The 15,259-nt window shown below is 37.7% G+C and overlaps 1 protein-coding gene across 1 annotated transcript in view; it reads right to left on the reverse strand.

Annotated features, from left to right (window-relative positions):
- LOC141389530 (uncharacterized) overlaps window positions 1–15,259 on the reverse strand; it is a 1,388,168-nt gene that overhangs the window by 1,306,714 nt on the left and 66,195 nt on the right. The gene's annotated exons all lie outside the window — the stretch shown is intronic.

Consider the following 15,259-nt stretch of genomic DNA (forward strand, 5'->3'; position numbering starts at 1 on the left):
TATTCATGTTGGCGTATAATTCATAAAACATGAGAGAAACTGCAAATGGGAAAATAACAAAAATGCACTTTGTATCAAAGAAACATTTTCTAGGAAATATTTGTAAAAACTTGCTAACCGAAAGGTTTTGAAAGCAATAAAGCTACAAAAAGGAAGGTATGTATGTTATGTACATATGTATATATTTCAGCTAAAGTCCATATTTTGCCCCTTTAAATATTTAACGGAAAACAAAATATTTTACAGTGGGTAATGAATAAGAGAAAACATGTTAAGAAATAGTCACAAAGGGCGACGCACAGTGTTGCCTCGTGGACAAAAATCAAAAATTGTGATGTTAACTTTTACATATGTTCATGATTTTTTCTGACAGTAAACACATCCCATACAACGAATCTGAAAAAATTTTGTCGATATGTGCATCCATAATGAAGTTATAGCCCTTGAAATATAAAAAATATTTCCCAGGTAATCTAAAGCGGTAATCATATGAAAATTAGACAAATTTTAAAATAACATTTTCTGAAAAGTTTTTTGATAAAATTAAAAGTTTTGGATGTGGATTTGATGGGTGGGCTATAAATATAAAATTTTAGTACAAAAAGTTGACATTCACTGCACGTGGGCAATGTACCGTTATCAAGAAATCAAAATTTAAATTTGATAAAAAAAATTCAAATTCTTCTTATTTAGTAGAGCAGATCTTTTGATTGCCACCTATTGCCACCTCGGCTCTTGTTTTTCGTTAATTGGACATCTCTTCCAAATAAAAATGTGCAAAAACTTTCTGTCCATCCCTGCAACCTTCTGAGATATATCGGTTCAGATTTTATATAACCCCCATATATATCTTTTCCCGATTTAGCTACAACTTGTTCAATTTTGATCGGATAGCCTTCAAATTTAGTACGTGTTATTTTTTTATGCTCCTGAATAGCTGCATCGATTTTCACAAAAATCGGTTCAGATTTGGATATAGCCCCCATATATATCTATCACCGATTTTGCTATAACTCGGTCAATTTTAATCGAATAGACTTCAAATTTTATGTGCTATATTTTCTTAGGCCCCTGAATAGATTCGCCGATTTTCGTAAAAATCGTTTCAGGTTTGGATATAGCCCCCATATATATCTTCCCACGATTTTGCTATAATTCGCTCAATTTTTGATGAATAGCCTTCAAATTTAACATGGGATGTTCCTCAGGCCCCGGTTCAGTTTTACCTTTGATCTAGGTTGATGAATGTTTGCACAAGTACTTATGAGGGCACAGGAATGAAAAAAATCAACTTTGGTCCATATCGGTTCAGGTTTGAACATGGCTTCGATATATAATTTCGCCCGATGTCCGTACGGATAATTACGTCATATTTTCTTATTTAATCAATATCGTTGCGTGTTTAGTGAAAATATATATGAGAGCTATATCCAAATCTAAACCGATTTTTGTCACAATCGGTGGAACTGAAATGGGCCTTAAGAAAACATCCCATGTTAAATTTTAGGACTATGTTTCAAAAATTGATCGATTTATAGCAAAACCGATGAAAGATATATATAGAGCCTATATCCTAATCTGTACCGATTTGTGCGAAATCAAATCAAAATCGGTAAAACTGAACAGTGGCCTGAGTAAAAATACCTTGTTAAATTTGAAGGCTATTCATCAAAAATTGAGGGATTTAAAGCAAAATCGGGGAAAGATATATATGGGAGCTATATCTAAATCTGAACCGATTTTTACGAAAATCGGTGAGACTACTCGGGGGCATAAGAAAATATCACATATAAAAGTTGAAGGCTATTCGATTAAAATTGACCGAGTTATAGCAAAATCGGGGAAAGATATATATGGGGACTATATCCAAATCTGATGCGATTTTTGTGAGAATCGGTAGAGCTTCATGGGCCCAAGAAAATATTACATACTAAATTTGAAGGCTATTCGATCAAAATTGACCGAGTTATAGCAAAATCGGGGAAAGAGATATATGGGGGCTATATCCAAATCTGAACCGATATGGACCAAAGTTGAAATTTGTTCATTCCTTTGCCCTTATAAGTACTTGTGCAAAAATTCATCAACCTAGTCAACTCCTTCTATTTTTGTCCACTTTTGTATGGAAGCGGCAACACTGTGCGACGCCTTTTCTCAGTCTTTATCAAATGGAGCAGCGGATATAATAAGTTAAATCTAGGTATCTGAGTATACCCCCCTCTTCTAAAGTTGTATCATTCAAGCTAGTTCAAAAATGCATATGAAAAATATTAAATAGTTTGGTGTCAACTGGCATTCATTGAAACACTATTATTAATAAAGCGGATTATGGTGTCCACTCTTGCTCCCAAAGTCTTGGATAGTTTATACCGCAGTCACTTCTTGTGGCAACTGGCAACCGCACAAGCGCCTACAAATGTTGGTTTAAATGCATTTTAAGACAGGTGTTGAATAATGTAACAATTTTCTACCTTAGGTAGGCCTACATACATAAATGTATTTATGACACTCAACATTATTCGAAAAACAAGTGAGCAAAGGCTTTAATCGCGATGGGGTCGACTATGTGATATCCTACCTCTGTGTATAAGCTTTTAACCGGTTTTTAGAGAGCTTTTATACCAAACGACTGGTATGGGTACATAAGCAGCCCTGCCTGCTTGCCTTGCTTTCTTCTGATAAACAGATTTTCCTTAAAATTTCAGAGAATGTACAGGGAGGAATCGTGGTGACATATTTTGTTGAATTTCGGAGGGGGCGGGGTACCTCACCTATTTTTTAAAAACGCTATTTTTGTAAAAATTGCGAACGTATCGGTGTGAAAATTAATTTGCAATGTTGGTTGTATCTCCCACCCTAGGACCTAATTTTGAATTTAAAGGCCCACCCATGCCTCTTTTAAATATTTTATATCTCCAAAACTTCTGAACCGAAAATTAATTCATTTTTATACCCTCCACCATAGGATGGGGGTATATTAAGTTTGTCACTACGTTTGTAACTACTCGAAATAATCATTGTAGACCCCACAAACTATATATATTCTTGATCAGCGTGCAATTCTACATCGATATAGCCATGTACGTCCGTCTGTCCGTCTGTGGAAATCACTCTAGCGTCCGAACGGATTGACGTAGGTTGATGAAATTTTGGGAAAATATGTTATATTTACGTAGGACTTTTGGTATTGAAAGCGGGCTATGTAGGCCCACGCTTTCGTATAAAAAAATTACGCGTGACGCGTCGTTGTTTTAAGGAGTTTTTAAGATATTTGGCCCATTTTACCACCGAATTGGCTGTAATTTGGTACTTTGTGTCTCCAGAGGCCAAAAAATATTCCTACCAAAGTTGGGTTATATAGGTCCACGTTTTGGTATAGCCCCCATATAAGGCCCCATATAAAGTACGCGTCATTTTAATAAATTTTGAATGTATTAGACCCATTTGACCACAGAATTGGTTGTAATTTGGTATTTTGTGTCTTCAGAGGCCAGAAAACATTCCTACCAAAGTTGGGTTATATAGGTCCACGTTTTGGTATAGCCCCCACATAAGACCCCTTATAAAGTACGCGTCATTTTAATATATTTTGAATGTATCAGACCCATTTGACCAAAGAATCGGTTGTAACTTTGTATTTTGTGTTTCCATAAGCTAAGAAACATTTCTACCATAAAATGTTTATATAGGTCCACGTGTTGATATAGCCCCCATAATACAATATCTCCCGATTTTCGATATTTTGAACGTTTTAGCCTCATTATCACACCGAGATGGCTGAAATTTGGTATTTAGTCTTCTTTAGGCGTATAAAACTTTCCCCCAGAAATTTGTAGGTATAGGTCCACGCCATCATATAGCCCCCATAGAACGGTACCTTCCGAATTTCGGTATTTTGAAGGTTGTGGCCTCAATAATTCCTTCGAAATGGCTGAAACTTGGTATTTAGCATTCGTTGGGGGTATTCAACTTTCGCCTCTAAAATTGTCGGTACAGGTCCACGCCTTCATATAGCCCCCATAGAACGGTACCTTCCGATTTTCGGCATTTTGAAGGTTATGGCCACAATAAGCCATTGAAATGGCTTCAAGTTTCTCCTCTAAATTTTTCGGTATAGGTCCACGTGTTCATATAGCCCCCATTGAACGGTATCTCCCGATTTTCGGTATTTTGAAGGTTGTGGCCTCAATATTCATCCAAGGTGGTTGAAATTTGGTATTTAGTCTTCGTTGGGGGTATAAAACTTTCCCCCAGAAATTTGTTGGTACAGGTTCACGCCTTAATACAGTCCCCGTAGAACGGTACCACCCGATTTTCGGTATTTTGAAGGTTTTAGCTTCATTACATACCGAAATGGCCGAAATTTGGTACTTAGCCTTCGTTGGGGGTATACAATTTCCTCCCCCCCCCCAAGAATTTTGCTGTTATGTGTCCACGCCTTCATATAGCCCCCAAAGAACGGTACCTCCCGATTTGCGGTATTTTGAAGGTGGTGGCCTCAATATTCCTCCGAAATTGCTGAAATTTGTTATTTAGTCCTCATTTGAGGTATAAAACTTTCCGTATGAAGTTTGTCGGTATAGGTTCACGCCTTCATATAGTCCCCATAGAACGATACTTTGAAGGTGGTGGCCACAACAACCCATCGAAATGGCTGAGATTTGGTATTTAGTCTACGTTGAAAGTAAAACCCTTTCCGACTGAATTTCGTCGGTATAGATCCACGTTTCGATATAGCCCCTATAGAGCGGTACCTCCCAATTTTCGTAATTATGAGAGATGTGACGTCAATATCCCACCGAAATGACTGAAATTTGTTATTTAGTCTTTCATCACGTCTTACTATATCCCCCATAGAAGAGTATCTCTTGATTTACGGTATTTTTTAAGTTTTAACCACATTATCTTACTGAAATATCGGAAATTTGGTATTTAGTCTTCTTTGAGTCTAAACATTTTACGCCAGAAATTTTTCGGTATAGATCGACGCTTTGATATAGCCCCCATAGAACGGTACCTCCCGAATTTCGGTATTTTGAAGGTAAGCGACATTGTTTTACCGAAATTGCTGAAATTTGGTATTAAGTCTTCTTCTTAAACGAAAGGAAACTTATTGTTCCATTTTTCTTAAATACCACTCGTTATTTAATTATGCTATATCTCCAAAACTTCTGAACCGATTGGCCCTTGGTGGAAATAGGCTTCATAAACTTACGAACGTGTTCGTTTCCCCGACCCTGGGTACATATTTTAGCCACAAGACCCGACCACTCCCAATTTCTTAAATATTTTACAAATCAATTATAATACCAGATGTTACGCATAACGAAACTTTGGTCTTATTGGGAAGCAAGTCTTTAGATTAGAAGGCAATATATCGATAGCTATAGCTTTATCAGGCACACATTATAAGAAGGCGGAAGAACGGCACAGTTGACCCTTAAGTTGCCAATGAACATTATATTGATTGAATTGCACACATGCAATATTAAGTTATCATCTGGAACGAATATACGATGACACATGAAAATTCCCTAGAAGCTTTAGATCTCTTTAAGAAGCCATTCACGTTTAGATGAAATAAATGCATGGCTCAAGTCATCAGTTCTTTGGCGGTATCTTTAAATTGCATATCGACCCCAAAATTTCTGAAGATTTTTATACCCTACACCACTATGTGGGGAGGGTATTATAAGTTGGTTTTGCCCAAAAAGTTTGTAACGCATCGGAATAATGGTCGTAGACCCATACTTATATATACCAAAATGATTGTCTCGACGAGCTGAGTCGATCTGGCTATGTGTGTCCGTCCGTCCATCTAAACCTTGTAATCACGCTACAGGTCACAATTTTGATCGGATCGTCAAATTTTGGGTGTTAATGCTGGTCCCGCAGGGGAAGAAGCCTATTGATTTTGGTGATGGTCGGATAATATTTTGGGTTCGGAATGAGCAAAAAACTTATTTGGAGAAAAAGTCAAAGTTTTATTTCAAAGCGAATATCTCCGCTTCTATAAGGGGTATATCAAGAGCAAAACCTGCTAATGAAAGTCGAAAATATCACCATTGCAACGATGTATTATAGGTTGTCGTAGGTGGTCAAACAACGAAGATATCGCAATAGCCGCTAATAGAACCCGACTTTTCATTTTTGCGATTTTAATAATAATGACGAATATCACAGCTTTGGTTGGTTGGTAACGTAGGTGGTCAAACAACGAAGATATCGCAATAGCCGCTAATAGAACACAATTTTTCAAACTTATTTGGAGAAAAGCGAATATCTCTCTTCTGTAAGAGGTATATCAAAAGCAAAACTTGGCAAGGAAAGTAGAAAATATCACCTTTACAACGATTTGAAGTAGGTTGTCATAGGTGGTCAAACAACAGAGCTACCGCAATAGTCGATAATGCATTTTTTGTGCAATCACACAACAGGTCGGAATTTTGATCGGATCCCCACGAAATTTTGGGGGTTGATGGGGGTCTCACAGAGAAAGAAGCTATTGATGGTTGGTGTACATCCCACTTTTCCATTTTTTTTTGCACTTAAATGCGTTTCAACAAAATTGACCTGTATTAGTGAAGACATTCAGAGCAAAGGCGCTAAGCTATCCCAATTTTAATATTTTGAATTATACCGGCCCGACCCGACTATAGCCTTGGTTCACTTGTTTCTTAATGCAAATTTACACTTTTTGAAGATACATGTTACAGTAGCCAAAACGGTCTGTCTGCCCTAAACCTAAACTTCCAGTAATAACGATGTATGTATCTATCTCTGGTATTAATATACCATGTATATAAACGTATATATGTATGAAAGGACGTCTAAAATGTGTTATCATCATATAAAAGAATTTTTTTGGAAACCTTGTGCCCAGGGGTAGTGGTGTAGGGTATCGTAGGGTCGGCCCCGTCCGACTATAGCCCTCTCTTACTTGTTTTTAATTGTGAGTGTGAGCAAATTGACACGGACCGACAGCCCATGGGCGCCTAAAAGGGCTCCTATGATTTGGGCAATAGTAAACAATTAAAATTAAAATATTTTTATACCCTCAGTGGTCCCGAAACTTCTCCAATAAAAATCGCTATTACCGGTATTTTGAAGACTTTAGCGACAATTTTTAACTGAGGTAGCTGTTATTTGATATTTGAAGTTCTTAGAGGTCCCGAAATTCCTCCACCAAAAATTGTCCACATAGGTCCATGTTTTGTTATATCCCCCATATAAAGGTACCAATAGATTGAAGACATTTTTATACCCTCAGCATTTATGATAACGAGGGTATATACACTTTCATCGAAATAATGGTTTTAGACCCCAAATATGTTTGGACGAAATCTTTTTCAGACAATTTGGAGTTGATTTAGCAATGTCCGTCCGTCTGTCTATCAGTCTCTCTGGCTGGATGGAGCGCACGATAACTCTCGAACGGATCAACCGATTCGATCCAAAATTTGTCTTTCGTAATATTTTGTCCAAACTTTGTTTAAGTTCGAAGATGGGTTATATCGGCCCACTCCTTCTGGTACCTCCACCACAAAAGTTCGAAAATGTTCGGAAACTTTGTGCGCGCGATAACTCTTGATGATGAGGTTCCAATATGGACTCAATCGGTCAACTGCTTCGGGTACCTCCCACATAAATTTTCGGAAAAGTTCCGTTTAGAACCTGCTCTCGAATCGCTTTGATTTTTGTTATAACAACTTTAATGCACTGCCCCACATACGACGCTACAAGTTTTATCAGGGGCAAGTCCACACTTTCTGAGAAAATAGCCTGAAAGGTGGAAGGAACCCTATGGCACCATGTGAAGTGGTTAGAGCGAACGAAAACTCGCGAACGGATCTTAAGATTCAAAATTTTTCGAAAAAAATATGTGCACAAGTCCTAATACACTTACCGGATATAGATCAGGTTCGAATATGGACTATACTCCACTCCTTTGGGTACTTCCCATATACAATTTCGGATAAGTTCACCTTAAGACCTGCTCTCGAATCACTTTGAATTTTGTTGGAGCAACTTGCATTCCCTGCCTCAATTACGACGGTAAACGTGTTTTTTTTTCAAAGGGAAGTTCATAAAAATTCCCTATGGCACCATATATAGTGGATGGAGCGCACGATAACTCTCGAACGGGTCAACCGACTTGGTCCAAATTTGGGCTTTGTCATATTTTGTCCGAACATAGTTTCAGTTCTAAGATGGGCATTACTGGTCCACAACTTAGGTACTCCCCCCTGTACTTAACCAATTTGGTACAAACTTTGGATCACCTAATATGTTGTCCAAATTTAGTTTAACTGCTAAAACGGCCCATATCGGTCCTCTCCTTAAGATACCTCTCCCACAAAAGTTTAACACTAGTGTATAAGTGCAGTTTAGGGTATGTTCGAAGACCCTTTGGAAATGCATACCGATGCTGTTCATTGTGGTCCTGTTTACAGCGATATTATGTTTTCCGTGAACAAGTCCATGCTTCCTGCCATACTGGTCCAACAGTTATACGATGACCGACTGTAGTGACTAGTGGGTGCGATACATATCGAAAAGAAAAGACTCCCACAAAATAAGATCCACTTCCATTGTGGACTATGTGGGTCAATTACATTAAGTACCTCCTCCGCAGCACTTTTGAACATTGATCCTAATCCACATGTCGTCAAGTTCAAATGTCCACAAAAGGCCACAAAATACTGAAAAGACCCTAAATACATTCAACCTGTCCGTAGGTAAAAGTTTCAATTCACATAGGTTGAGGGTATATATCTATCGGCAAAGCTTCAAAATGTCAGCATCGATTTTAGGGGGATGCAGTGTATATATCCAAAAGTCATACACTAGAACCATGTTGCCCAAGGGGTATTGTTTAGTTCTTTCTTTGAGCACAGGTTCGAATTTTGCGTGGTTTGGCCAGAAATCAAAAAAGAACACAAAACAACATGTTTACTTCAACACATTTTTCCCATTTTTTATATTACCACCAACGCAGCTTCCACGAAAATTATTTGTTATGGTCCATATTATGAGATCGTGGCTAAAACACTTCAGTTAATATAAATATATTCATATTTTATAAAGTATATTAACAGTTCGCGACTTTTTAAATGGTGAATCTCAACTTCAACGATTGAAAAACTTTTTTGAATATTACCATATATATTTTCATATGGGCAAGGTGTGCCTTATCGAAATAATGGTTTTAGACCCCAAGTTTGTTTGGACGAAATCCGTTTCAGACAATTTGGTGTTGATTTACCCAGTCTTTCTGGCTGGCCGAAAAGCACGACAATTCTCGAACGGATCAACCGATTTGGTCCAAATTTGGGCTTCGTCATATTTTGTCCAAACTTCGTTTCAGTTCTAAGATGGGTTATATCGGTCCCCTCATTCCGATACCTCCCCCACTAAAATTTTCGAAAAAATTGTGCTCACTATAATTCTTGAAGGGAGTGACCTATTTGCTCCATACTTTGCACATCCTAATATACCTGCCAGGTATAGAGCAGGTTCGAATATGGAATATATTTGTCCTCTCCTTCGGGTACTTCCCACATAAAATGTCGGATAAGTTCAGTTTAAGACCTGCTCTCGAATCACTTTGATTTTTGTTGGAGCAACTTGCATTCCCTGCCTCAATTACGACGGTAAACTTTTTTCAAAGGCAAGTCCATACTTCATAAGAAATCAGCTCGAAAGGTGTAAAAATTCCCTATGGTACCAATGTAGTGGATGGAGCGCACGATAACTCTCGAACTGATCAACCGATTTGGTCCAAATTTGGGATTCGTCATATTTTGTCCAAACTTAGTTTCATTTCTAAGATGAAACTAAGTTTGGACCAAATCGGTTGTTCAGTTCGAGAGTTATCGTGCGTTCCATCCACTACATATGGTGCCACAGGGAATTACTCCAAACTTTGGAGCTCCTAATATTTTGTCTAAATTTAGTTTAACTGCTAAAATGGCCCATATCGGTCCTCTCCTTAGGATACCTCTCCCACAAAAGTTCAACATTAGTGTATTTTCCGTGGACAAGTCCATGCTTCCTGGCATACTGGTCCAAAAGTTACACGATGACCCACTGTAGTGACTAGTGGGTGCGATACCTATCGAAAAGATATGTCTCCCAAAATAAGATCCACTTCCATAATGGACTATGTCGGTCCATTACTTTAAGTACCTCCTCCGCAACACCTTTGAACTTTTATCCTAATCCACATTTTTGTCATCGAGTTCAAATGTCTAAATAGGGCTACAAAATTCTGAATAGATCCTAAATACATACGATCTGTCCGTAGATGAAAGTTTCAATTCAAATCTCTGCCGGCAAATCCGACTGATACTTTTTTTACTTGTTTTCATTTCCAACGAAATTAAATGATTTCGCCTTCGATACAGCCTATAACACAAACTAAAATGCGTAAATTAGCAGTAATTAATCCAGACATGATGGATATTTGGAGTATGATACAAATTCGCCATCGAATGTGTTAATTTCGTTACTAATTAAATTAATCGTAAACTTTCTTCATCGACATTTACTTTCTTTTCTATTGGCAACACAAATACTGCCATTAGAATATAAAAGTCTTTGAACTTTTTGCATACATGTCATTTCATTTGAAACTTTTTGTCTAACTCATGTTCGACGCCATGAAGATATCATTTTGTAAAGTAAAATATTTGCCATCAATCTTTGCGATTGCTCTGCTCCTGGGATGTATTGCGAATACGCAAAGTATGAGTTTGTCATCAATTGATGTAAGTAAATGACTTTGTTTTAAATAAAACTCTTCCAAAGAAAAAATAATAATAATATTGTAATTTTCAGGACGAATTGGTGCGTTCAGTTCGACAGACAGAAGAAACTATTGCAACAACAACTACAACGACCACCGAACCAACTACTACTACAACAACAACGACCACCGTACCAACTACTACAACAACAACTACCACCGAACCAACTACTACTACTACCACAACGACGACGACGACTGAACCAACAACTACCACTGAACCAACTACTACTACCACAACAACAACTACCACTGAACCAACTACTACTACTACAACAACAACTACCACTGAACCAACCACTACAACAACAACGACCGCCGTACCGACAACTACAACAACAACGACCGCCAAACCAGCCGAAGAACTAATTACTTCTACAACAAAGAAACCCGGCTTAAAAACTGGAGATAAACATTTCTTTGCAAAGCTCAAAGAAAAAATTGCCTTAGATGTTGCAAAAAAGGAAGGACCTTTCAAGAAACTAATTGAAAAGGCAAAGAAAAAGAAGGCAGACAAAATGAAAACAGAAGTAATAGCTCGTGAGACTGGCTTGGTAACAGAGACCGATGAAGGTAGTGGTAGTGAAGAATTAACGGAGAGCGACGAAGCTGGTGAAGAATTAACAGAAAGCCACGAAGCTGGTGAAGAATTAACAGAAAGCGACGAAGCTGATGAAGAATTAACTACAGAAAAAATTGAGAAGATGTAATCGGAAGCAATTGTAATTTGTTTCTATAACTATTTTATTATTTATTCTATTTATAATTAATATCTTGAAAAATAAAAAATTAGCACTAATTTTTAGCCATTACTGTTGTCAGACAGTTTTCTAAATAAAAAATGTTGCATATTTTAAGGCTTCATAAATTATTTGTACATTTTTGATTGATATTGGAGTTGCCATTTTGTTTTTATTTCGTCCAAGAATTAATAAAAAACTATTATGGGCATTTTGTTATCGTTTCAAAGTAAAACAATTAAGAAAGGTTTTAAAATCGGCCGGGACGAACTTTTTATACCCTCCACCACGATATGTATTGACGTAGAATGGAGCAATGAGTTTCCTTTCGCATATGAAAGTACTAAGCTTTTCCGCCGCGCTAACGGAAGAATATCATTCTCTTTTACCAATAAGACATCGATGTTTTCTACCCATTCAAAATCCGAAATAACACGTTACACTTATTGGGCCAGTTCGTGTAGAACCTTCAAAATACTTAAAATCTGAATGTACCTTCTTCTTATTGAAAATATATAAAAACATGAACATTAGGGTGGTTTTAAAAAAAATCGGAATATGTTAACACGTGCCACTGGGGCCTCAAAGTTTCCATAGTAATTTGTATGGGACCAGAGGTGAATTTTCACGAAATCGCTTAAAGGCGCCTAAAAAATTCCGACATCGATTTTTCCCTTTTTGGTAAAACCAGTCTAATGAACATATATGATCATTTTCTTCGTAAATCTTTTCTTCCCATACTTACTTACTTAGATGGCTTTTGTATTAAACAGAACGTCTTGTTCCATAAGCCGAACTAAGAATAGATTTCCAAACGCACCGATCTTTTACTTTACTTCTCTCCAATTTTGGATGCCATGTTCTGCGATATCTTCTTCAACTTGGTCCTTCCATCGGAGTTTTGGCCTTCCCTTGGGGCGTATACCGTCGAATGGCTCGTATTAAAATGCCTTTTTGGCGGGGGCATCTTTATCCATCCTGCTGACATGGCCAAGCCAACGTAATCGTTGTAGTTCGATACGTTTTACTATATCAATGTCGGTCGGCTGGTATAGCTCGTGGTTCATACGACGTCGGTATTCACCGTCAACGCATATTGGTCCATAAATCTTTCGAAGAATTTTTCTCGTGGTTCATGCGACGTCGATATTCACCGTCAACGCAGATTGGTCCGTAGATCTTTCGAAGAATTTTTCTCTCAAACACACCAAGCACTGCCATGTCTGCTTGCGCAAGTACCCAGGCTTCGGAGCCATACATCAGCACGGCACAATGGTCCCAAACCCAAATTTTCTGGCCAAAACTATTTCAACGTCCATTTTGTATTGAAATTAATTATTATTTTTAATAAATGTGTACAAACAGCAATTCTTACGTTTTATCGACCAAAATGTCCAAAAACTGCCAAAATTTGTTGAACAGGGTGGTCCCGTTGTGTGGGGTCTAAACCAAAACATTGACCTATTTTAAAAATTTTTGGTACGAAGGATTCATATCTTCCAGGAGGTTGAAATACCAAATTTCAGCCGAATCGGTCATAAAGTGTCTCTAAAATTCACAAAATATCTAAAATCGGACGGTACTTTTATGTGGTGGCTATGACAAAAAATGGACCTATTTTCAAAAAACTTACACATACTTGTTTTCTACACTCTGAAACCCTTAAATATGAATATTAAGAAAAATCGGTTGATAGATGTAGGTATTACCGTTCAATTTCAATTGGATACTACGTACAGTCACAACAGGTATTTACAAAAAATTCTCCCATCTTAAAATAGAAAAATCCACTTTATTTTAACTGTGGCAAATTTGAGCAAGAATTTATTTCTCAATTTATTAGTTCAGACCCCCAGCTATCTTCCAAAATCAATTTGGAGGTGGACAAACTTGGAAATTTGTTTAAAAGTTTAAATATATTTTAAAAATATTTGTAAAAAATAATTTTTAATATATGTATAAAAATTGATTTTATTACACTAATTTTACAAATTTCATCGCCCTTTTTATACATATTATGAAAGTACTCATTAACAGCTTCCCGATTCATAATAACTTTGGTCTCACTTCTGTATATTTATGCAGCGACGCAATACAACAAAAATTGTATATTTTACAGCACAAAGTCCGTTTTATTTTTACATAAAAAAGTGTCAACTTTGGTACTGCGCCAATCAGCGAATACTAACGTTATTTAAAAAACTTATTATTTTCAGATGACTTGAGGTGTTTTTTATTATTCTGTGCAAAAAAAAAAGTTAAAATTTCGAAACTTCAAAAATAGGGTTTTGGCCAAAAATTTCCTGATCGAAACCTATGTGCACGGGTAGTATCAGTGTTTTGTAGAGCGTTATTTTTGTTTGACGAGATGTGGCTTTGTTTTTAAACTGCTAACTTAAACCAGAGTAGCATCTGTTGGCCAATACAATTCTTCTTTTTATTTCACAACTGATGTCGTTTGTTGTGTTTACGGAGGTGCCGAGGTAGACGAAGTCTTTTATTAACTCAATATTATAGGAACCAACTTCCACAGTCGGTCCGAGCTCAATGCAGATTCTCTTTCGACCTTCATAAAGGTATCAGTTACTTCTTTTACTGATCGGATTATGATGTCTATATCATCAGCATAAGCAAGTAGCATGTGACTATTGGTGTAGATTGTGCCACTTTTTTTGACGTTTGCCTCTCGTATAACCTTTTCCAGCAGGATGTTAAAGAGATCACACGAAAGGCTGTCTCCTTGTCTGAAACCTCTTTTGGTACCAAACTCTTCGGAGAGGTTAATTCCTATTTTAACTGAGGACCTCGTGTCAGTTAAAGTCATTTTGCAAAGCCGGATGAGCTTTGCGGGGATACCAAATTCAGACATGGCTTGGAATACCTTTGAACGCAGCGGGCTGTCGAAGGCTGCTTTATAATCGACAAAAAGGTGGTAGGTGTCGATCTGCATCTCTTGGGTCTTCTCCAGGATTTGCCGCAGGGTAAATATCTCGTCAATGGTGGACTTGCCGGGTCTAAAGCCGCATTGGTATGGTCCAATTATCTCGTTGACCATAGGCTTTAGTCGTTCGCACAATATCCCTGGCACTATTTGTAGGCGATAGGGAGTAGACTTATGCCCCTATAGTTAGAGCATACAGTCTTATCTCCCTTCTTGTGGACGGGGCACAGGATACTCAGGTTCCAATCGTCGGGTACTCGTTCTTCCTGCCAGATTGTGCTAACTAGCTGATGAATACATCTTATCAGCGTGTCGCCTCCGGTTTTGAACAGCTCGGCTGGTAAGCCATCGGCTCCTGCTGCCTTATTATTCTTCAGCCGATTTATTGCTGTCTTTACCTCATCTTGGCTGGGCGGTATACATTCAATACCATCTTCTGGGATTGGGACTGTGGTATCTTCGTCGTCTTCGCTGCTATTGGATACCAACAGTTTTGAAAAATGTTCTTTCCATATCCTGAGTACACTATCTGTATCAGTTACCAAATTACCTTGCTGGTCTCTACAGGAGGATGTGCCTGTACCAAAGCCATCAGTTTGATGCTTGACTCTTTGGTAGAATTTTCGGACTTCATTCTGGCTCCTGTACATCTCGATTTTTTCACACTCCCGCTTTTCCATCTCTCTCTTTTTCCTGCGGAAAAGACGTTTCTCCTCCCTCCTTTTCTCCCTGTATCTCTCTCGTGCGCTACGCGTTGCTACGAATTGTACA

Source organism: Musca autumnalis, unplaced genomic scaffold (genome assembly GCF_047663935.1).
Source record: "Musca autumnalis isolate F117 unplaced genomic scaffold, ASM4766393v1 scaffold_1, whole genome shotgun sequence".
In the NCBI taxonomy this organism is placed as follows: Eukaryota; Metazoa; Arthropoda; class Insecta; order Diptera; family Muscidae; genus Musca; species Musca autumnalis.